Here is a 24,493-nt window from a genome sequence, read left to right as displayed (position 1 = left end):
AGTTTGAGAAGCTAATTGTTTCCAGATATTGTACTGATCTGCTGCTCTGATAGCCATCTTCAGCTGTTCTTCAGGTTCTTCAGCTGTTATGTCAATGTACAGTTGACTACACGGAGCTCACATCATCTGAGTTATGAGCCAGAAAGTTGCCACATTCAGGATCAAGATAATTCAATAATGATCATTGTTTAGGCACACTATCATTTTGCTACTTCGGATAAGGCTATAGCTCTTACCTTCCCACGTTAGGTTAAGCTTTTTGATGTTGCCATTGCAGACTGAGCTGGTTGACCCCAACTTCACATTGTCACACAAGGAGAATGAGACAATTTATCACATATAGTGGTGGGACCTGGCTGATCCACAGCTCCCACAGGGCTTCTGATGTGTTCTTACCAACACTTTATTATTACCCACAACACAGCATAGATCTGTTCCTGATGGGAGAACTTCTGTTTATTACTGAGCAAATAGAAATTATACATTAGCCTTGATAGGTGGGAAAACATTTTAGCGTTAAGTATATAGGCAAAAACCCACAAAACATAAGAAGTTAAGAAATATATATAAGCAGGAAAAGGCTATTCAGCCCTTCTTGACCATTTAAAAAGATCTTGGCTGAATGAGTTCAGTGACTGAGACTCATCTAATTAATTTCAACCATTCTCAGTGGTTGCTGGAAATTTGCAGGAGGTAGATTCTTTTCAAAGGTTCCAAGATAAACTACATTTATTATCTAAGCATGTGTACAGAATACAGCTCTGAGATCTCTCCTCCCACTGGCAGCCATGAAACAAAGCAACACCATGAGACCCAGTCAACAAAACATCAAGCTCCCAACGTGCAAATAAAGAACAAATTGCACAAAGGGTAAAAAGCAAGCAGACAATATATAGACTATCAAACGTCAAACCAGAAAGCCAACAGTATTCATTTTAGTTCATTTCAGCGTCACACCACTCGCCCATTGCTGGCTGCAGAACAAAGCATTCTTCGAAGAAGCACCCCAGACAGACTGCATCAATTGCCCTGATCAAATTGCTCAAAAATAACAAAAAAAGAGTAGCTAGTATCCAGGAACACATGCAACACGAACCCCAAGGTCCTCCAAAACAAGTCTACAGCCTCTCCAATCAATCCTTGCAACATGGATCCCAAGACCACTGACAAGTAACAAGAGGGAAAGGAAGAGCAGTCAAACACAGGCTCCGAACACACATCCGTCTTCCACTCTCATCCTCAACAACTTCAACCTCGCTCAACCCTTCAATCAGAGAAAAGCAATGGAGTCATTCATAGGCTCGCGCCCTCAACACCTCAATCAGAGAGAAAAATTGAATCAATCATGGGCTCGCACCCCATCTCCAGGCTTCAAGGCCTCCAGCCTGCACATTCCATTTCAAACCTCACCGTTTAATCCCACATTGAATTAAAAATCAGCATTAAATTGCAATTGTAACACAGGGGAATATAGGTGGAGGTAGAGATTCATAAGTTTGAGGCAACTGGGAAGATTAATAGATCCTGGCTGAGCACAAAATGCCTGTTCTGATCAACTGGCTGGAGTGTTCACCAAAATCTTTGCCTCTTGTTTTGACAGCCTGAGGTACCCATCTGCTTCAGGCAGGCTTCAGTTATACTGGTGCCTAAAAAGAAAATGGCAATCTGCCTCAATGATTAATGTGCGGTAGCACCTACACTACATCCACTGTGATGAAGCACAGTGAGAGTTTGGTGATGAAACATATCAACTCCAGCCTGAGAAGTGACTTAGATCACTTCCAATTTGCCTACTCGCACAACAGGTCCACAGCAGATGCCAACTCAATAACACTTCACTCAACACTGAATGCATACATCAGGATGTTCTTTATTAACTACAGCTTGGTATTGAATACTATTACTATCTCAAAACTAATCATTAAGTTTCAAGACGTTGGCCTCAATACCTTCTTGCGCAATTGGATCCTTGATTTCCTCACTTGCAGACCCCAGTTTGTTCAGATCGGTACACAATCTCCATCAGCACTGGTGCATCACAAGGCTGCATGCTAAGCCCTCTGCTCTATTCGCATTATACTTATGACTGTGAAGGTAAGCACAGCTTGTATGCCATTTTAAAGTTTGCTGATGACTCCATTGTTGTTGGCCAAATCAAAGGTGTTGATCAATCAGCATATAGGAGGGAAATTGAAAATCTGGCTGAGTGGTGACACAGCAACAACCTCTTACTCAATGTCAAGACCAAGGAGCAGATTATTGATTTCATGATGAGGAAACAGGAGGTCAATGAGCCACTCTTCATCGGGGGATCAGAGGTGGAGAGGGTCAGCAACTTTTAATTTCTTGGTGTTATCATTCCAGAGGATCTGTCCTGAGTCCTACATGTAAGTGCAACTATGAAAAAAGTACAACAAGGCCTCAACTTCCTTAGAAGATTGCAAAGATTTGACATGACAATTAAAACTTAGAGAAACTTCTATAGATGTGTGGTGGTGTGTATATTGACTGGTTGCATAATGGCCTGGTAGAGAAACCCCAATGCCCTAGAATGAAAAATCTTACAAAAACTGGTGGATACAACCCTCCCCACCAATGAGCACATGGAGCACTGTCATAGGAAAGCAACATTCATCATCAAGTACCCCCACCATCCAGGCCATGCTCACCTCTTACTGCTACCATCAGGAAGAAGGTACAGGAGCCTCAGGACCCACACCACCAGGTTCAGGAACAGTTATTAACCCGCAACCACCAGCCCCCTTGAACTAGCAGGGATAGCTCCACTCAACTTCACTTACCCCATTACTGAACTGCTCCACAAACTATGGATTCACTTTCAAGGACTCTTTATCGCATGTTCTTGACATTCATTGCTTATTTATTTACTATTATGATTTGGGTTTTTTTCTTTTGTACATGCACAGGTTGGTGTCATTTTGCACATTGGTTGTTTGTCTGTCCTGTTGGGTGTGGTCTTTCATTGATTCTATTAGGTTTCTTATGCCGGCTGGTGGCATAGTGGCATCAGCGCTGGACTTCGGGGCGAGAATTCCCAAGTTCGAATCCGGCTGGCTCCCTTGCACGCTCTCCATCCCTGCCTGGGTTGAGTGTTGAGCTAGCAACTTGACCTCGTAGAGGTCATCCCTCATAGAGAGGGATGGGCTGTGCCAGGTTTCAGATGCCCAAAACATGCCGTACGATGAGCAATCACCCAATCACCAAAAAGTTCAGTACAAAAAGCTTGTCATGACGGCACCCCGACGACTCCACCAGGAGTTACGGGCATGGGCACACATGCGTACACACACACACACACACACACACACACACACACACACACACACACACAGTTTCTTGGATTTACTGTGTATACCTACAAGAAAATGAATCTCTATGGCAACATATGTGTACTTAGATAATAAATTTAATAAGGCAGGGCAGTAGCATTTTCTGCATGTAATTTAGTAAAGCATGTTTTTTCCTCTAGTGTGGCAACCAGGGCTGCACACAATGCTATAGAATACTAACCCATGCCATAGATGAAGGCATGCATCTCATGTCCCTTCCTTGCCACTTTCAAGGAACTATAGAATCGAACACGAAGGTGTCTCTATTCATCAACAATCCTTAGCGATTTACTATGTCATACAAAGTATACCCTACTTCTAATTGACTTCCCAATGCAGATCACCCTATATTTGTTGAGATGAAATTCCATCTGTTTATGCTTGTCCCAATTGTCCGTCTAATCTATATCCTGCTGCAGCCTTAGACAAACGCACTCACCATTCACACCACCACTAATTTTCACGTTGTCCTTGTTAATCACATGTTCTGCATTCATTTTCAAGTCATTATTATATATCACAAACAATAATGGTACTAGCACTGATCCCTGCAATACACCTCTGGCACCAGACATCCAATCAGTAATGCATCTTTCCACCTTTGCCCTCTGCCTCCTATCATCAATCCAGTTTTGTATCCAATTAGTCAGTTTGCTTTGTATCCCAAGTGGTTTAATCTCTGGACCTGTTTACAATGTGGGACCTTGTCAGAATACCAGATATGGTAATATGTACACCAGTGTCACCAGTCTTCTTAATTACCTTCTCAAAGGACTCAATTAAATTAGTGAGGTAGGATTTCCCATAAAGCTATTATGACTATTTCTAATTATCCGCTATATTTTCAAATGTACTGCAATGTTATTCTTAAGCATTTTCTCCAGTAATTTCCCTACCGCTGAACGAGGTTCACCAACCTGTAAATGCCTGACTTATATTTGCTGTCTTTCTTCAATAAAGAAACATTATGAGCTTAATACCTTTTATCCTCACTTTTAAAGAGAAAATAGACATCTGACTGTCTTTCATGAGAGTGAGCCTTCACAAGCTGACACGCTATGATGGAGTACCAGATAAAGCTTTGAAAACCTGTGCCAACCAACTGACAGGTGTGTTCCAAGATATTTTCAATCTCATTGCTACAATCAAAAGTTCCCACCTGTTTCAAAAGGGCAACGTTTATACCTGAGCCCAAGAGCAGGGCTGAATGACTATCATCCAGCAGCACTCACGTCTATGGTGATGAAGTGCTTTGAGAGGTTGGTTATGGCCAGAATTAACTCCTGCCTAAGCAAGGTCCTGGACCCACTGCAACTTACCTATCACCACAATAGGTCTACGGCTGATGCAATCTCGTTGGCTCTTCAAGCAGCCAAAGATCACCTAGACAATACAAGCAGCTATGCCAGGATGCAGTTTATTAGACTACAGCTCAACATTTAACACAATCATTCCTACTGTTCTGATTGAAGAGCTCAGAAATCTGGACTTCTGTACATCACTCTGCAACTTAATCCTTGACTTCCTAACCAGAACGCCACAATTTGTACAAATTGAAAATAACATCTCCAACTCACTGACAATGAATACTGGCACACCTCAGGGATGTGTGCTTAGCTCACTGCTCTACTGTCTCTTCACCTATGACTGTGGCTAGGAATAGCTCAAATGCCATCTATAAATTTGCTGATGATATGACCATCATTGGCAGAATCCCAAATGATGATGAAAGGACATACAGGAGTGAGATATATCTGCTAGCTGAGTGGTGTCCTAGCAACAACTTTGCAGTCAGTGTTAGAAGACCAAAGATCTGACTGTGGTCTTCAGAAAGGGTAAGACAAGATGAGGGAAAACAAACCAATCAAAGTTTTCAGAAGGCCTTTGACAAGGAGCTACACAAGAAGCTGTTTCCCAAGTTAATAGCCCATGTTATTACAGGAAAGATACTAGCATGGATAAAGAAGTGGCTGATTGACAGGAGGCTAAGAGCAGGAATTAAGGGGGCCTTAATTGATTGGCTGCAATGAATAGTCGTGTTCCACAGAGGTTTGTGTTGGGACCACTTCTTTTTACTTAATACGTCAATGACTTGGATGACAGAATTGATGGCTTTGTCGCAAGGTTTGCAGATGATACAAAGATAGGTGGGGGGCAGGTAGTTTTGAGGAAGTTGGGAGGCTACAGAAAGACTTCAATAGATTAGGAGAATGGGCAAAGAAGTGGGAGATGGAGTACAGTGTCAGTAACTATTTTGTCCATGCACAACTACATATCGCTTAAATAAAAAACATGCATACTGGAGACGGCTTTAACTGGTGTAGTCACATAACAGTGAGAGCAAGAGAGAGAACAATACATAGTGCTCATCTCACCTCTGGACCTGTGCAGTAGCAGCAGGTTTGGTAGGTGTCTTGTCTAAAACAATGTTTTCGGTTTCTCGCGTCACGTTACTGTCAGTGACATGACCATCACTGATAGGTAAGTCTGGTGACAATACTGGAAGCAATCAACTCGAGTGTAATTTTGAGCATTCAGTAGCTAGTCCACATGATGCTTCCATGTCAGATCTTCAACATCCACAGTGTACATCAATGTTTCTGTTCTTACAGCTATCCTACTGGGTATCCACTTGTCTTCTTAGTAATCACATGCTAGGACTTCCTGTCCAATCTCAAAGTCCCTTGCTGCTTCACTTGGCAACTGCTTGAACTGTTTATTCTGCACTTCTCTCCAGAGGACTAGTTTCAGGAAGTCGATACGAGATCTGTTTGCTGCTCATGAACGGAGTTCTGATACACAAAAAGAAAATTGCCCACCTTGTGCTGTAGAGCAATGTCCTCCTTGTCCATCACTTGAATGGACTTCTTGAACGTTTAGATAAACCATTCGTTGCTAGGTAATGAGGCGATGACTTGAAATATCTGATGCCATTTTTCTTCATGAACTATTGGAATTCTTCTGATGTGTATCATGGTCTGTTGTCACTCACAATTTGTTCTAGCAAGTCAGATCTGACAAAGGTAGTCCTCAGAACGGAAACAGTCTTTGCTGACATGGTTGACTTCATTGGTATAACCTCCAGCCACTTCATGGAGTCCGTGAATGGCCCAGCAAAGACAATATGTTCTCTTTGCCATGGTAACGGTGGGGGCACATTTTGAACTTTGGCATCCCAAACAACTTTCAGCCAAGTTTTCAATCTGTTTATCTATTCCCTTCTCCAACACCTTCTGATTAACACTAAGCAGCAGCGACAGCCCCTGGTTAGTGCCATCATTTGGGCTGCAGTTATCTGTTGAAACCACACTGAGAGCTTTGATTGACTGCCAAGCCAGTTGGATTTTTTTCAACCATTCACATCCGAAAAGTGCTGGCCCTCCACTTTTCATTACATAGAGCTCTAACTGTTGTATTTGGCTTCCATACATTACATTTACTTTCAGTTTGCCTTTGGGAGAGACTTTTACCCCTGTGTAAGTCTTCAGCATCACTGAAGTCTTCTCTAGTGTTATCTTAGAAGACAACCTGTTTTAGTCAACCTCTGGAATTATTGACAAAGCTGACTCTGTACCCAGCTCCATTTTTAGTTTTACACCAGACACATCTATTGTGATCCAGATGATTTTGTGATCTGCTTCAGTTATACTATGCAATTCCAGGCATGACAGTTCACCTTTGTTGGACTCTATGTTGTCTGATTCTGTTTTACATTTGGTAACTTTGTGCATTTTCTTAGTTCTGTGTTTGAGACATCTTACTTGGTTTTTCTTTTTGTCTGCCTTGAACGTTCTTATGTGACCTTGTCTGACATTTCCTGTTGATTTTTTCTTTGAACCATCAGTCATTTGCATCATGGGAGTATTTGCCACATCGATAACATCTTTGGCTGTTTGTATCATTAAGGGACAGTCTGTGCATTTCACATTCTAATGGACTATTTTGTAGTTTTGCTGCATCCTTTACTGCAGTTTCTGACAATATTACAATGATCAATGCTCATTCTAAGGTTAGGTTTCTTTCTGTTAGTAGTCTTGTTTGAGTGTTTTGACTTTGCATGCCAGATAGAAGCCTATCCCTTAATGCATCAGAAAGTCCATCTCTAAAGTTATAGTACTGGGAAAGTTCAAGAGGTTCAATTTAATGTCAGAGAAATGTATACAATATATATTCTGAAATTCTTCTTCTTCACAAACATCCACAAGAATAGAGAAGTGCCCCCAAAGAAAGAACAACAATTAAATGTTAGAACCCCAAAGCAACCCTTCCCTGCTCCCCCCAACACTCAACCAGCAGCAAAGCAATGACCACCCTCCCCCAACAGCAAAAAAGCATCGGCATCCCCCACCGAGCACTCAAGCGTGCAACAAAGTATCAACAAAGACACAGACTTGCAGTACCCCAAAAACTACTCATTTACCGAGTAATTCAACATATCACAGACTCTCTCTCTCCCTAATAAGAGTAAAAGAGGTGTCGCCATTTCATAGTGAGGGGGAGACATAACAAAACTACTCTAAGATTTATGGTGTTAAAAGTTCATTGCATCGCTTTTTCAAAGCTCTGTGCCCAAAAATCTCTGGTCTCTGGGCACACAGCCAGCTCATTATTTTCGATCTTCCGTGTACTCACACAGCACACCAGTTCCCTGCGGCGGCACTGACCTCGAATCTGTCCATCTCCAGAGTCATGAAAATCCGGCGCCCTAAAGGCACACTGGACTTGTAGCCCCCATCCTTGGCGTATCAAAAAATGACCGGTCGTGAGACCTTGAGAGTGGGTCCCATTCCCTCAAAGAGCCAAAGTCAGTGTGTAACTCCAGGTCAGGGTCTTCAAAAGAACCCTGAAAAGGAAAGAAAGAGATATGAAAGATAGAAATAGATCTGTTTCCAAAGATCCAAGCAAAGGAATCACCGTTAGGTGCCATCATCCTCAGCTCTGCCCTCTGTTTTTGCAGATGTTCACATTTCTGCTATGTATTCAGAAATGCTTTCATCTTTTGACTGGTTCCTTTTCTAAAATCTAAATCTCTCAGCTATTGCCAGCAGTTTAGGGCTCAAATGAGTTTGTAAAATTGTAACAATTTTGTTGAATATCTTGCTTGTTGGCTTTTCAGGGGTTACTGAGCTGTGCAAGAGACTGTACATTCTTGGGCCTATTAAGCTAAGAAGCATAGGAGCTTCCTTTTGCTCCTCCACATTGTTTGCATTGCAGTACAATTCCACCCTCTTTCTATGGTTCTATGGTTCTCTCAACATATCACTCCCAGCCTTCATTAGTGCTATCAAATTCATCAACTTTCCCGACTGAAGCTATCACCACATTATTGACACTTTAAATTCAGCAGGTCTTTCACTGTTACTATGAACTGTACTCATGCGTTTGTTAGCGTCTGTGCTTTCTCGCTGTTTCATTCCGTAACTGTTGGGCAAGTTGGTAATATCCTTTGATGTTCAGGTCGCAGTCATTGCCAATTTGTTGTGTCTGAGCACAAATACATATTGATTAAATAAAATCATGCATGTGAGAGTTGGATTTAACTGGCGTTTTCATGTTGCAGAGAGAACAATGAGTATGCACAGACACCAGATCAATATGTAGTGCTAAGAGGGGAGTGGGGTCATTCTTCTACAAGAAGTAGACCCATACATTACAGGAAGTGTATGGTCATGCACTATTGTAAGAATAAAAGGGTAGACTATTTTTTAAGTGGAGAGAAAATTCAAAATCTGAGGTGCAAAGGAACTTGGGAGTTCTGTTGCAGGATTCCCTAAAGGTTAGTTTGCAGTTTGAGTCTGTGGTGATGAAGGCAAATGCAATGTTAGCATTCATTTCAAGTGGACTCGAATATGAAAGCAAGGATATAATGTTGAGGCTTTATGAAGCACTGGTGGGGCCTCACTTGGAGTACTTTGAGCAGTTTTGAGCCCCTTATCTTAGAAAGGATGTGATGACACTGAAGAGTGTTTCAAAGGGGGCTAACGAAAATGCTTCCAGGACTGAATAGCTTATCATATGAAGAGTATTTGATGACTCTGGCCCTGTATTCACCAGAATTCAGAACAATGAGCGTAACCTAATTGAAAGCTATCAAATGTTGAAAGACCTTGATAGAGTGGATGTAGAGAGGATGCTTCCTCTGGTAGGCAAGTCCAGAAGCCAAGGACACACCCTCAGAATAGAGGGCCATCCTTTTGGAATGGAGATGAAGAGGAAAATCTTTAGCCAGAGAGTGGTGAATCTGTGGAATTCATTGTCATACTTGACTGTAGAGGACAGTCTCTACAAATATTAAAGGCAGAGTAAGACCTGTCCTGGGCATATCATATACTGTAACTGTAATGGTGAAGAAAGTACAACAGCACTTCTACTTCCTCAGGAGCCTGCAGAGATTCAGCATGTCACCTAAGACCTTGGAAAACTTCTATAGTCGTGCTGACTGGCTGCATTATGGCCTGATATGGGAATACCAATGCCTTTGAGTAGAAAATCCTACAAAAGGTAGTGGATTTGGCCCAATACATCACAGGTAAAAGCTTCTCAACCTTTGAGCACATCAACATGAAATATTGCCATAGAAAAGCATCATCCATCATCAAAGATCCTCACCACCCAAGCCATGCTCTTTTCTCACTGCTGCCATCAAATAGAAGTGCAGGTGCCTCAGGACTCATACCACTAGGTTCAAGAACAGTTACTGCCCCTTAGTCATCAAGTTCTTGAACAAAAGGAGATAACTACACTCATTTAAGGACTTTGTTGTATTGTTATTTCATGCTCATTATTTATTGCTATTTATTTATATCTGCACTTGCACAGTTTGTTATCCATTGATCCTGTTTACAGTTACTGTCCTATAGATTTACTAAGTAAGTCCACAGAAAAAAAAATCTCAAGGTTGTATGTGGTGACATGTAGGTATTCTGATAATAAATTTTATGTTAATTCTGACCTTTGACAGAGTCTTGACTGGTCAGGGGATGAAGAGATGCGGGGAGAAGGTAGGAGATTGGGGCTGAGAGGAAAAGTGAATCAGCTATAATGAAACAGTGGAGCAGACTCAATGGGCCAAAAAACCTAATTGTGTTCCTATATCTTATGGTCTTGTGGTCTAAAATAAATAACAATAAGAATAATAATAACACCATACCTTACTGTAAATACAAGCCTGATCCAGATTTAGCATCAGACTCCTTCAAACTATATTCTGACCGATCCATTATTACAGACAGGACAATCTATAATAACAGTCTGGATATAACATTATAGGATAAACAAGTAAGAACAACTTACTTAATAGATGTAGTCATTCCAAACACATATAACATAAAGAAATCAACAAATGAAAAACACCAAAAATATGCTGAATTAAAAGAGAAACTTGAAAGACTATGGGACATAAACAATGTATAGTAATATCTACAATTAGGCCTGCATAGCAATATTTATCTAAATCTCCAGAAAACCACAATACTAAACATCACTAGAATAGTCCAAAAGTTCTTAGCATTTCAGAAATCAGTGTGATTGTTGTGCCCATAACTCAGGTTTTATCAACTTGAACTGAGAAAAAATTAATAAAAATAATCTGACATATTTTTATAAGCCGACCAATTCCCACCACTATCTTGACTACACTGTACCTCTTCCTACCATGTCTCCTGTAAAAATGCTATTCTCTTTTTTTGGTTCCTTTGTCTCCACCACACTTGTTCTCAGGAGGAGCCTTTCCTTCCAAGACATCAGAGATGTCCCCTTCTTCAAAGAAAAGGGTTTCCCTTCCTCCACCATTGATGCTGCCTTTACCCGCATCTCCTCCATTTCCCGGACATGCACACTCAACCCTTGTTCATTCCGCCTTAACAGGCAGAGTTGCTCTTGTCCTCACCTAGCAAACCATGAACCTTCACATCCAGCACATTATTCTCCACTAACTCCACCATCCTGAAGGGGATCCTACCACCAAACACATCTTTACATGCTCCTCACTCTGCATTTTCAAGAAGGATCACTCCTTTCATGATTCCCTTATCCATTCATCCCTCTCCAGTAACCTCCCTCCTGCCACTTCCCTATAAATGAGAAAATGCTATATCTTCCCATTCTCCTCCTCTGTCACCTCCATTCAGAGCCCTGAACTGTTCTTCAAAGTGAGGCAATACTTCACCTGCAAATCTGCCGTGGTTGTCTATTGTATTCAGTGCTACTGATGCGGCCTGCTCTACATTGGTGAGCCCCAACTTAAATCTGGGGATCGCTTTGCCTTGCACTTCTGCTCCACTGTGAAAAGTGGAATTTCCCCATGGCTATCTATTTTAATTCCTATCCCATTGCCATTCCGACATGCTGGTCCATGGTCTCCTCTTCTGCCATGATGTGACCACTCACAGGGAGGAGGAGCAACACCTCATATTTCATCTCGGTAGCCTCCAAACTGATGGAATGAACATCAATTTCTCCTTCCAGTAATTTTTTTCTTTTTGTTTGCTTTTCCTCTTTCCCTCTCTTCTTCTTCTTCTTCTTCTATTCCCCACTGTGGCCTCTTACCTCTTCTCCTTACTTGCCTATCACCTTATGGTTCCATAAAGTAGTAGATCATCAATAAAGCTTTCTCATACTGCATTACCAGATGTTAAAAGTCTGTCCCTTCATTTGCTCTTCAATACATTAGTCTGATAAAGCAACAGGCACAAAATTCGACAGGAAATCAACAGGTCAGACAGCATCTATGGAGAGGAATAAGCACAGCACCTGTGGAAAGAGAAACAGGGTTAATGGTTTCAGTTTCTGGAAAAGAATTTGTGACTTGAAACATTGACTAACCTTATTTCTCTTCCCATAGACGGCTGTCTGAGCTGCAGAGTATTTTCTGCAGTTTGGTTTTATTTCACAAAACAAATTTAAACTGCTTGATTTGCTAACAATTTTCTAAATTTCCTACAATTAAACTGATTGACAATAGATTCTAGTATTTCCTCAGTAACAAACATAAGTCTAAAAGCGTAAAATGTGCCACTTGCAGTTTCCTCCTTTCATTGAATCAAAGTGTGATAGAGATATACACCAGGGAAATTTGCCCTTTGGCCCATCCAGCCCATACCGACCATCAACCACCCAGTGGCACTAATCCAACATGAATTCCATCATTTATTCTTCCCACATTCTCTCCAGGTCCTCCAGAATCTACTACCTACCTACAAGTTAGGGGCAAATTACCGCCTGAACATCTTTGAGATGTAGGACAAAACCAGAGGAAACCCACAGGGAGAACATAGGTTGCCATGGTAACATAGCAATAAAAGCGAATCTATTACAGCTCAGGGCGCTCCAGAGTTCAGAGATCAATTTCTGTGCTGTCTGTAAGAAGTATGCACATACTCACCATGAACCATGTAGGTTTCCTCTGGGTGCTCCAGTTTCCTCCCCCAGTCCAAGGACATGCCGCTTAGAGGGTTAATTGGTCATTGTAAATTGCCTTGCGATTAGGCTAGGGTTAGAAAGGTGGGTTGCTGGGCTGTGCATTTCGTTGGGCCACAAGGGCCTGTTCTGCACTGTATCTCTAAATAAATAAATAAAATGAAGCTCATGCAAAATCCATACAAGCAGCACTGATGGTCCGGATTGAAACTAGGCTCTACTATCCGTGCTGCAGTGCCGCTAACTCCAGTGTGGCTTTCCACTTCTGTTCACAAAGACATGTAATACCTCACCAATTGGGAAATAACCAGACTTTATATGCTTGGATAATTTTTGACTGCCAGTCAAACAGCAGTTTTTACTTTTCACCAATATATGTTTAACTAACAAATCAATCTGTTCATTGAAAGACAAAACAGTTATTTTAAAGCCCATTGATTTTGCTCACTGGCTGCTTGCTGCGGTTCTAACAATTAATCTTCAGTTCCTGGACACTTCTAAACAATCCTGAAGGGCTGACAACTGGAGTGAATCAGAGTGAAAGGATTACTGCATTGATGTAGGTGAAGTAGTTTGGAATAAATGTTAAAACCACTGCCCACTGAACTTCCATCCTTGTTGTGAACCTGGACAATCCTTTGATATCCCATACTGTATTTGGAACAGAGCGGGTTATCCTTCTCATGTCATGGTCCATGTTCAGTCATCATTCATTGCCACTGAAGTGCGGCAACTTAAATTATTACTTGTTGTCTGCAGCATATTTTCAACTGCTGCTTTGTCTCTATAACTAGTAGATATAATGGCAAAGAAGTATCTTAAACAAGTAATAAGCTCCTCTCTAAGTTTTAAAGTAACTGAAATGTTTTACTTCTCTAGCATCTACTTTCCTGTCCCACCAATCTTCCTCTCCCTTTATTCCCTATTTCCTTTGCATTTTATCATTATCCCTTGCCACACAAATGGTTGCTTTCCAGCCTTTATGCAAAAAGGTTTTGGTTTCAAGTCTCACCTGGATACCTGACACAAAAATTAAGTTAATAGTCCAGCATAGGACTACAGGCACTTACAGAAAAGCTTAAGAGCAACCTGTAACAAAGGAGGAGGCAAAGTTTTGGATAAGTTGTTGAGAATTTATCAGACCCCCAGGATTGCTTTAAAGTTCCCAGCAGACAGTGAGGATAGGAATAGAATGAGTTAGCAGATAAATGTGTGGCTGAAGAATTGGAGCAGGGGTCAAGGATACAGATTTATGGATAATTGGGACCTCTTCTGGGGCAGGTGTGACCTGTGGAAAAAAAAGGATGGATTGCATTTGAATCCAAGGGCGACCACTATTCTTGCGGGCAAGTTTACTACATTAATTCAAAATTTAATAAAAATACTGAAAAAGAAAAGTTTTCTACACCTGTTGGGAATGGTTTAAACTAATAAGGCAGGGGAATGGGATCCAGTATGACAGAGCCGAGGATGAGCCAGCAGGTTTACCAGTAGATAATGGATGTAACATGAATGTAAGGAAGGAAGTCAATTATTGGGTTCAAATGCAGACAAAGCAAAGAGTTAAATTGTACCACAGAGGCAACTTTCAGAAAGGCGAAGAATGTAGGATGGAAGGTGCTGTATTTTTTGAATAAGGTGGACAAACTTGTGGCGTAATTAAAACAACACACACAAAATGCTGGTGGAACACAGCAGGTCAGACAGCATCTATAAGGAGAAGCGCTGTCGACGTTTTGGGCCGAGACCCTTTGTCACGACTAACTGAAAGTTTTTTTTCTGCTTATTAGCTTTCATAGATGCTTTTCTGTTTATTAGCCTTCATAGATGCACAGTTCTTTCAGTTAGCCCTGACGAAGAGTTTCAGCCCGAAATGTCGACAGCGCTTCTCCCTATAGATACTGCCTGGCTTGCTGTGTTCCACCAGCATTTTGTGTGTGTTGTTTGAATTTCCAGCATCTGCAGATTTCCTCGTGTTGGCGCAATTAAGCATTGGTTGGTATGATGTTGTGGGCATCACTGAGTCATGGCTGAAAGAAGGCCATAGTTGGGAACTTAATATCAAAGGGTGTACCTTGTATTGAAAAGACAGGTAGGTAGGCATAGGCATTGGCGTGGCTCTGTTGTTAAGAGGTGAAATTACATCTTGGTGGGTGGACTTAAAAAACTGCAAGGGTAGACATACCTTTATGGGAATCATATATAGGTCTCCAAATAGTAGACAAGATGTGGTGTTGAGATTGCAAAGGGAGCTGGAAAGAGCATGTAATAAGGGTAATGATATAACTGTAATCAGGGACTTCAATATGCAAGTGGCTTGGGAAAATCAGGTTGATATCAGATCACAAGAGAGGGAATTTGTCGAATGCTGATGAGATGGCTTTTTAGAGAAACTTGTGCTTGAGCCTACTTGGGAAAAGACAATCTTAGATTGGGTGTTGTATAATAATCCAGATCTTATTAGGGAGCTTAATATAAAGGAACCCTTAGGAGACAGTGATCATGATATGATTGAATTCATACTTCAATTTTAGAGGGAGAGGCATAGGTCAGATGTATCAGTATCATAACGGAATAAAGGGAATTATAGAGGCATGAGAGAGGAGCTTGCCCAGGTGGATTGGAGGAGCATACTGGCAGGGGTGATGGAAGAGTAGAGATGGCTGAAGTCTCTGGGAATAGTTCACAAAGTACAGGATAGAAAAGTTCCACAGAAGAAGTTCTCAAATGGCAGGAGTAGGCAAACGTAGCTGACAAGGGAAGTTAGGAACTGTATAAAAGCCAAGGAAAGGGCATATAAGGTAGCAAAAGTTAGTGGGAAGTTGGATGATTGGGCAGCTTTTAAAATCCAACAAAAGGCAACTAAAAAAGCTGTAAGAAGGGAAAAAATGAAATATGAGGGCAAACTAGCCAATAATATAAAGTGGGATACTATAAGTTTTTTTCAGTTACATAAAGAATAAAAGGGAGTTGCGAGTTGATATTAGGCCACTGGAAAATAATGCTGGTGAGCAGTAATGGAGGACAAAGAAAAGGCAGATGAACTTAATGAGTACTTTGCATCTGTCTTCACTTTGGAAGACACTGGCTGTATACCAGAGGTCCATCAGGGAGCTGGAGTGAATGCCATTACTGTTGCAAAGGAAAAATTGCTAGGAAGACTGAAAGGTCTTACAGTGCATAAGTCACATGAACCAGATGGGCTACATTCCAGAGCCCAGAGAGTGGTTGCTGAAGAGATAACAAATGCATCTGTCATGATCTTTCAAGAATCACTTGATTCTGGCATGGTCCTGGAGGACTGGAAGTTTGCAAATGTCCCTCCAGTCTTTAAAAACAGAGAAAGTCAGAGGAAATTATAGGCCAGTTAGCCTAATCTCAGTGGTTGGGAAAGAGTTGATTATTAAGGATGAGGTTTTGGTGTACTTAGAGACTACTGATAAATTAAGTCAAAGTCAGCAGGGTTTCTGGAAAGGAAAATCTTGCCTGATAGTTCTGTTATAGTTCTTCAAGGAAATAACAAGCAGGGTGGACAAAGGAGAGGCAGCGCATGTCATTTATTTGGATATCCAGAAGACATTTGATAAGATGCCATGCAAGAGGATGCTTAACAAAATAAATTCCTATGGCGTTGCAGGAAAGATACTTGCTTGGATAGAGGAATGGCTGATTGTCAGGAGGCAGCGAGTGTGAATAAAAGGGGCCTTTTCAGGTTGGCTGCCAGCGGCTAGTAGTGCTCCTCGGGGATCAGTACTGGGAACATTAATTTTCACTAATTTTCAATAATTTGACTAATGGAATTGATGGTTTTGTGGCGAAGTTTGCAGATTATATGAAAACGGGTGGAGGGTTAGGTAGTGCTGAGGAAGCAATGCAATTGCAGCAGCAAGACTTAAAGTCTAGTTGAAGAGTAATCATTAGATCATGTCCTGGGACTGGGATGATTGCTCTCTGACAACTGCAACTATCACTTTCCTTTTGTGAGAAATGACTCCAACCCCCTGGAGTTTTTCCTCATTACTTTCTATATGATTCAATTTGACCAGCATACCTTAATGTCACAGTCAGTCACAGCTTGCCTTAATGTTGTGGACAATCACTTCTGCACTTTGGTCTGTATTTGCTGAGGACTGAAGCAGTAGCAGAATCTTGAAAAAAAATCCCAACCTAGGGTTGAGCAGTTCAATCATCCTTGATGCCCTGAGCAATACTTTTCCCAAGCATGACTTAACAGCTCTATTGGAACACCCAGCACAACTAGACAGCTTATCCGGTCAATATCACAATATTTGATGAGCACTGATTGACTGCCACATTCCTTGCCAAGGAGCATACATCAAAAATAACTTCATTAGTTGGACATCGTGAAAAGGATATGGAAGGTGCCAATTAACTGCTATATTTTCCACCTGGCCTCTGTCATTGTCCAACTCCAACTGCGACTGACTGTGCGTGAGTGAGTGTCCTTCCTTAAATCAAAACAAGCTGCAGAGTCATATAGTTCCATCCTCTCTCTCTCTCTCTTAGTAAGAATCAAACAGGAGCCGAGAAAGCTGGCGGCTGATGTTACTCAGGCACTCTCTCTTAAAAATGACAGTCCACGGCAAGATAAACCTAGGGGTTCATCACACCAAGTATCTAGGGCCTTCAATCCAGCCTGGTCAAAGTGCTTGGCTCTTCACCAAAGACCTTTCTCTGCAGGTTGAATCTCAGAACTTCCTACATCAAACCATTCAATGTTCTCTGTTGCATCAGCTCAGTTACTTAACATTGCCAGCTCAAATACCATCTATAAATTTGCTGATGATATTACCATTATTGGTAGAATCTCAGCTGGTGATGAGAGCACGTACAGGAGTGAGATATGCCATCTAGTGGAGTGGTGCCACAGCAGCAACTTGGTACTCAATGTTGGTAAGATGAAAGAGCTGATTGTGGATTTCAGGAATGGTAAGACAAAGGAACACATACCAATCCTCACTGAGGGATCAGAAGTGGAGAGAGTGAGCAGTTTCAAGTTCTTGGGTGTCAAGATCTCTGAGGATCTAACCTAGTCCCAACATATTGATGTAATTATAAAGAAGGCAAGACAGCGGCTATAGTTTATTAGGAGTTTGAAGAGTTTTGGCATGTCAGCAAATACACTCAAAAACTTCTGTAGTTGTACCATGAAGAGCATTCTGACAGGCTGCATCACTGTCTGATATGGATAGGCTACTGCACAGGACCGAAAGAAGCTGCAGAAGGTTATAAATCTAGTCAGCTCCATCTTGGGCACTAGCCTTCAAAGTACCCAGGGTATCTTTAGGGAGCGGTGTCTCAGAAAGACAGCGTCCATTATTAAGGAACTCCAGCACCCAGGGCATGCCCTTTTCTCACTGTTACCATCAGGTACGGGGTACAGAAGCCTGAAGACACACACTCAGCAATTTAGGAACAGCTTCGTCCCCTCTGTCATCCAATTCCTAAATGGACATTGAACCTTTGGACACTAACTCACTTTTTAAAAAAATATATACAGTAATTCTGTTTTTGCACATTTTTAAAAATCTATTCAACATATGTATACTGTAATTGATTTACTTGTTTATTTATTATTATTTTTACTTTATTTATTATTAATTGTTTTCTGCTGAATTATGTATTGCATTGAACTGCTGCTGCTAAGTTAAAAAATTTCACTTCACATGCCAGTGATAATAAACCTGATTCTGATTCAGTTGACACATGCCATACGTATTAAATTCACCTTCGGTAAAGACTGTACAGTCCGCTGGTGCCAGTCCCAAGATTGCCTCCATCTCCTCACATCACCGACACCCTATCGGTATACACTGTCCATTGGCTTCTGGACTCCTGTCTGCTTCATAGCTGGCTCTCATACTTGGTGGATTGGGAGGGTGACAGCCCAGAAGAAAGGCTATGGGTTCTCTGTCCCTGGACAGAGACTTCCACGGTTGCCAGTCATATCGTACTAGGCCATCAGGTGCCGGCTGTAGGAGAGGAGATGGGACGGTGTTGGTCCTGTCATGCCACAGTGTGATCAGCTGGGGGTGTTAGAGTCCTCTAGGCTCTGATGCTCAATGTCCCCTACTATTAGTTACTTATTTTCATCTGTGTCTTGTTCTAGTTGGCAATGCACCTGTGCCTTTTTGTTCACTGTTTTATTCCTCTTTGCTCAGTCTTGAGTTTACATACTCTAAGTGCAGTGATTCTTGAGTCCTAGCCTGTGTTCTCGACTAAACAATCCCACAAGTAAAGAGTCTTTGTTCAATTCCATCTTCTTCTCTGGTCTCCTCTGCAGCTGGGTCCACCTAGTCAAAGTCTCTCCTGGGAATCAACTGGTTAAAGATATGGAATTCCACCACAACAACCCCAGTTCAACCCCAGCTTGGCAAACACCCGTTACAATTACAAACAGTAGAAACACTGCTCATCATGCATTTAACATTATGAATTCTGAGTCAGTCCTAAATCGGAAGGAGATCTCTTCATGGTACAAGTTTAGAGGTTGACGCTTCTGCTAATGAAAAGCAACAGTTCAACTAACATACTTGATAGCTATTTCTTTCCTTATTAACATAATGTAAGCTTATTTACAAATGCAACCCCTCACTCATGCAAAGGAAGCCTAGTGTACCCAGGAGGTGAATGCAACCACAAATGATAAATATACCTACATCATAACCCTGACACAAAACATAAAAGAATAATGAACTTCTCATTCTGAGTTTATACTGTGAGTAATAGCTTCTGGGCACTTTACATGTTCATTCAAATTCCTCATGATGCTCCTGCAAAAGGACATTAACCTATTCACTGAGAGGAATTTAGTACCAATATGAGAACCAGGGAACATTTTAAAAGATTCTAAGGTTCATTTATTATCCAAGTATATAACTCTGAAATTTGTCTTCTTCAGATAGCCATGAAACTAAGAAATAAAAAAAGGCAACATGATCATCAGCCCCAAAATCCCTCCTCCCTGCACAAAAAACCCTAACAGAAATGGAACAGGCCTATGTCGACCCCCAATTCCCCCTCCTCCAAACACAAAAAAACAAGAGAGATCAAGCGAAAAACACAGAATACAAAAAAAGTAAGACTGAAAAAAAGTCCATGTCCAAAAAGCAGAAAGCCTGGGCAACATTCTTCCTTTCCATAGCAGAGTGATCTCACCAGTGATAAAAAGGCAAACTCCCCTCTCCATGCCAAGACATGAAAAAGTCAGCAGATGCTGGAAATCCAACGCAACATACAAAAAACGTTGGAGGAACTCAGGAAGGTGAGGCAGCCTCTACGGACATGAATATATAGTCAATGTTTCAGGCTGAGACCCTCTTCAGATCTGAGATTTTTAAGGAAAAGCATTTTAGAGAACCTGATAAACAGCCTTCTCCACTTTAACCAGGAAATCCATGAACTGATTTGAAAGAGACAACAGAGTAACTTTGAGAGATTCTGAAAATGGACCAAAGATCATTATATGTGATTTATCTACTACTTTTGTGTCCAAACCAAATAGTATCTTCAATTTTTATGTTGAGTGCTTGCTCAGATAAATATTGCATGCAGCCCATGTTACTTAGAGAAAGCCTCCGAAAGGGTTCAATATTGTGGATGAAAACAGCAGTATGATTTTTTGGAAGTCTAGAGACACCATGATGGTTGTCAAAATAATATGAAATGTTCAGAGACATGGCTAATTTTGCACTGCTGGCCATTGGTGCAGGATAGAAGAGATGCATGCGATACTTATTTTTGGTGTTAAGCAATTGAAAGTCAGTTTTCAGATGGAATAAAAGACATTAACAAATATCCAAGTCATTGTATCATTCTAGAAATTCAGTCTGACACTCTTGGATAAGTTACCATTGCACTACTGATTCCCTGTGTAATATTGTGTTTGAAGTATTGGGGGGCGGGGGGAGCTGCCTCAAGAGCAACCATTGTTGAACAGGTCTGGTGTTCCACTGGTCTGCTGGACCATGGAATCTGTTGAGTAAGTCAAATACTTACCTTTTATCCTTAAGTCACCACCATTCCTACAATCACCTGAAAGCTTAACAAAGAGAGTGGTTGATATCTGGAACCTTTTGCAAGAGGATATGATAGAGCTAGTTACAAAAATTAGTACATTTAAGGGGCACTTAAACTCTTATATTGGCAAGACATAGAAATACATGGTCCTAATGCAGGCAAATAGAATCAGTGTAGATAGGTAAAAAGGTCAGTGTGGATATGATGGGTCAAGGGCCCATTTAGGTGCTGTACAGCTCTAGAGTGTATGATGATCCCCAATCTTTTTGATCCCCCTGAAACTTTTGACTTGCCGAGACCTAGGACTGATTTTTCATACCCACTGCCCAAGCATTGCCTCTCTTCCCTTCCACACCTCAGTCAACGCCATTCAATTTACTGGTTTCTTATTTTTCCCAACTTTGCATCAAACTCTAAGTGTCTGAATCACCCTCCCCCACTCTTCATGCTGCTGACCAATCAGATTTCAAGTCCCCTTTCACTGTCCCGATCCCACCTTACTATCACCGCTCAAAGTGTCCATTTGCCAAACCCCGCTCTATATCCATGACCAAACTAACCCATTGTCAGCGTTTTTGTCCCACCCCTACCACTGCTCAAACTTTATTGGCACTGTAGCCACCAGCCACCGTGGACCCAGCAAAAGGGTGAATTTCAAACAGTACATTTTCAACGAGAATTGCCTGGCCATTTCTAACTGTAATCCTGTGTTTTAAGACATTCAACATAACTATTCTTGTATATTTAATCCCCGGGATGATGCATGCTAATAATTAAAATCACCTTCTCAAATATCCTGCCACTTTGAGGATATGTGTATGTACCTACGGTCTCTCTATCCTGCTACAGAATTATATCCTTATTGAATTATATTAGATTTGCTCATTCTTCTGACCAAACTATGATGTGTTTTGGTTATATGTATTAAATTTCAATTCTCTTCCCTCTCCAGCAGACAATGTTTTTCCTCTATACATACATATTTTCATCACTCTACTTCTCATTGTTTACCCCATTTTCAAGTTTTGCTTCATCTACAAAGTTGGAGTTGGTGCCCAAGATATTACTATGGGGTCAAGATATCTCTTGAAATACATTGTTACTCATCAGAGAACAGCCTGGCATACTTTTCTTCACCTCGACAAGGAACCATTCAGCCTGACTCTCCAAGACAATTCCATTTCCAAATGATTCCTTCGCTGTTGCAAGTTAAGTTGATGCATAATCAGAGGTTGTCATGGTCTGGTCTGTGGATTCCTCATTCCAGTTATTTCCTTCTCCCTGTGTTCCATTGGGCACTTTGATTAAGGCACCTGAACTTCATTTTGTACCAGCAACAGAAAAGGCTCTGGGTTACAGCGGTTATTGCTGGATCATCATCAGAAGTTCGTCACCAGTAACCAGTCACCAGAAACCAGTCACCTCACTGTAGCCACTGCAGCTATCCTTGTCTCAGGGCAGCCAAGAATCGTGGACTCTAGTTGCTTCAGTGCCATGGTTGCTTAGTGAATTTAGTCGTTTTTGTGGCCAGTTGAGTTGCCAGCCATTTTGCCGCTACTCCAAGTAAGATACAAATTCTGTCATTTTCATGGCCAGCTGAGACTACGTTGAGTTGGGAGCCTGTCATGCGCAGTTCCTGGGTCAAGTCGAGAACCTGCCATTCAGAGTTTCTGGGTCGAGTCTGGAGCCTGCCATGTGCAGTTCCTGGGTCAAGTTGAGAGCCTGTCATCCGCTGTTCCTAGGTCGAGTCGAGAGCTTGCTGTCCTAGTCCTTTTAGCTGAGTTGGTCCGACCGTTGGCCTCTACTCCAAGTTGGATATTCTGTCTCTTCGTTGTCCTAGTCCTTCCAGCTGAGTAGGTCCAGCCGTTTGCTGCTACTCCAAGTTGGGTAGTCTGTCTCCTCATTGTCCAAGTCCTTCAAGTCCAGGGTCGTGGGCTGTGTCCAAGTCCAGGCTCCAAGCCGTGTTCCAGTTCCAGGCTTCATGTTCCAATTCTAGGCTGAGTCTCGGGCTACGTCCACACTAGACTGGATAAATTTGAAAATGCTGGTTTCACGTAAAAACGATAGGCATCCACACTGAGCATTTTTAAAAATATCTCTGTCCACAGTAAAACGGATATTTCGGCGAATCTCCTCCTACTGCGCATGCGCAGGACACATCTACCGAAAACAAGCGACATGTTTGGTGTCGAATCTTGCCGTGAAAGGCTTGGTGTGCATTTGTTCAGTTACAGACTAGAAAAACTTAAATGACTGACAGCTGTTGGCTCTCGCGCAGGAGGACTTAAAAGTAAAAAATACTGGAGCGCATGGAGGCAACCGACAGGGAGTTCATGGACAGTATGACCCTGCTGACAATGAACATTCAAAAACTGACAAACTCTTGTTGCATTAATAAAGCCCCCTGTTAAATGTATAAAACATGTCTGCATCAGTATTATCTTGTATTTCTATATAATGTTACATTAGGCTGTTACACATCTATTGTCAGAGAAGTACTTGCATAAATAGGTAAACCACCTTCATACCAGCAAGGACAGAAAATGGCAAAGTGAGTACACTTGTTTATTCAGTAAGTTATGGGTCAAAGTATTTGGTGAGTATATTTCTAACTTCTGGCTTCAGTCTCGTTGTCATATGTTCTGAAATTGTTAGGTTGCGTTCAAGAAAACAATAAATAGCGTGCTTCCATCACCATCTGTTGCGGCATGTCATGACAGCAATTTCTAGATTTCTCCAGTTTCCCCGTCCACACTGCTCCAACCAATCCGGCGTTTTCAAAATTACACACTCTGGAAAGCATTTCTGAAAATCTCCATTTTCGGGGGATGAAAATGCCGTTTTAATGTGGATGGAGGGTAAAAACGAAGAGAAAAAGTTTCAGTTATGGATTTATCTGGTGTAGTGTGGACTTAGCCTCAGTCAAGTTCTGAGTCCATGTCAAGGTCCAGGTTCCGAGTCTGAGTCAAGATCCAAGTTCAGAGTCCAAGTTGAGTCCCAAGCTGAGGTCCAGGGTCTGAGTCCAAGTCCAAGTCTAAGTCCAGGTTTTACCAGTTTGTTGTGCAATATTTATGTTCATGTTGACATTTTGTCCTTGCTCCCTGGCCTTCCTGGTAACTATCAATAAACATTGTTCTGTTTATACTACCTCTGTGTCTGTGTCCTGCACTTGGATCCAATCCCAACGCCCCCTAGTAACAGAGGTAGTGGGATGAATATTTGACTGTGTAATCCAGCAGTGTACACCATCCTTAGAATGCCTGCTGCTGAGGCTCTATCAACAGATAAGAAGCAATAAAACATGATGATACCCTCATATCTAATCTGTTCTTTCACATCCTGTTTGGTTCTCATTAATAATCTGCAGATAGTGTAAAGAATCACTACTTTAAATTATTCTACCTTCCCCACAAACCAGCTTTCAGTTTCCACAATCCAATTCTTGGTTCAGAATCCTTTTTTCCATAAAGTTATGGAGAGCAAGGATGAAGACATGCCATCATCCATCTGACATGTACACTCACAGTAGTCAAATTGTGACACTTTACATATTGGAGAGAGTAGATTTGAAGCAATATCTGTGTGTAATGAAAGACCAAACAGCGGACTACAAACCACTGTAAACATCTCAGATTTGTCCTGATAGAACTCAATGTCCAGGAGTTTATTACTAGATTAAAATTGAA

At 41.5% G+C, this 24,493-nt stretch overlaps 1 long non-coding RNA gene across 5 annotated transcripts in view; it reads left to right on the top strand.

Annotated features, from left to right (window-relative positions):
• LOC132406242 (uncharacterized) overlaps positions 1-24,493 on the top strand; it is a 131,397-nt gene that overhangs the window by 68,621 nt on the left and 38,283 nt on the right. For 2 of the 5 annotated variants that reach the window (XR_009516102.1, XR_009516103.1), the window contains one exon: positions 21,760-23,914. The exons of the other annotated variants lie outside the window; for them this stretch is intronic. This is a non-coding gene — a long non-coding RNA (uncharacterized LOC132406242). Of the gene's footprint in view, positions 1-21,759; positions 23,915-24,493 lie in introns of those variants that run through there. 5 annotated transcript variants of the gene reach the window in all.

This window comes from Hypanus sabinus, chromosome 16 (genome assembly GCF_030144855.1).
Source record: "Hypanus sabinus isolate sHypSab1 chromosome 16, sHypSab1.hap1, whole genome shotgun sequence".
Taxonomy (NCBI): Eukaryota; Metazoa; Chordata; class Chondrichthyes; order Myliobatiformes; family Dasyatidae; genus Hypanus; species Hypanus sabinus.
Note: the sequence above shows the minus strand (reverse complement) of the source record. Positions and strands in the feature narration are given on the sequence as shown.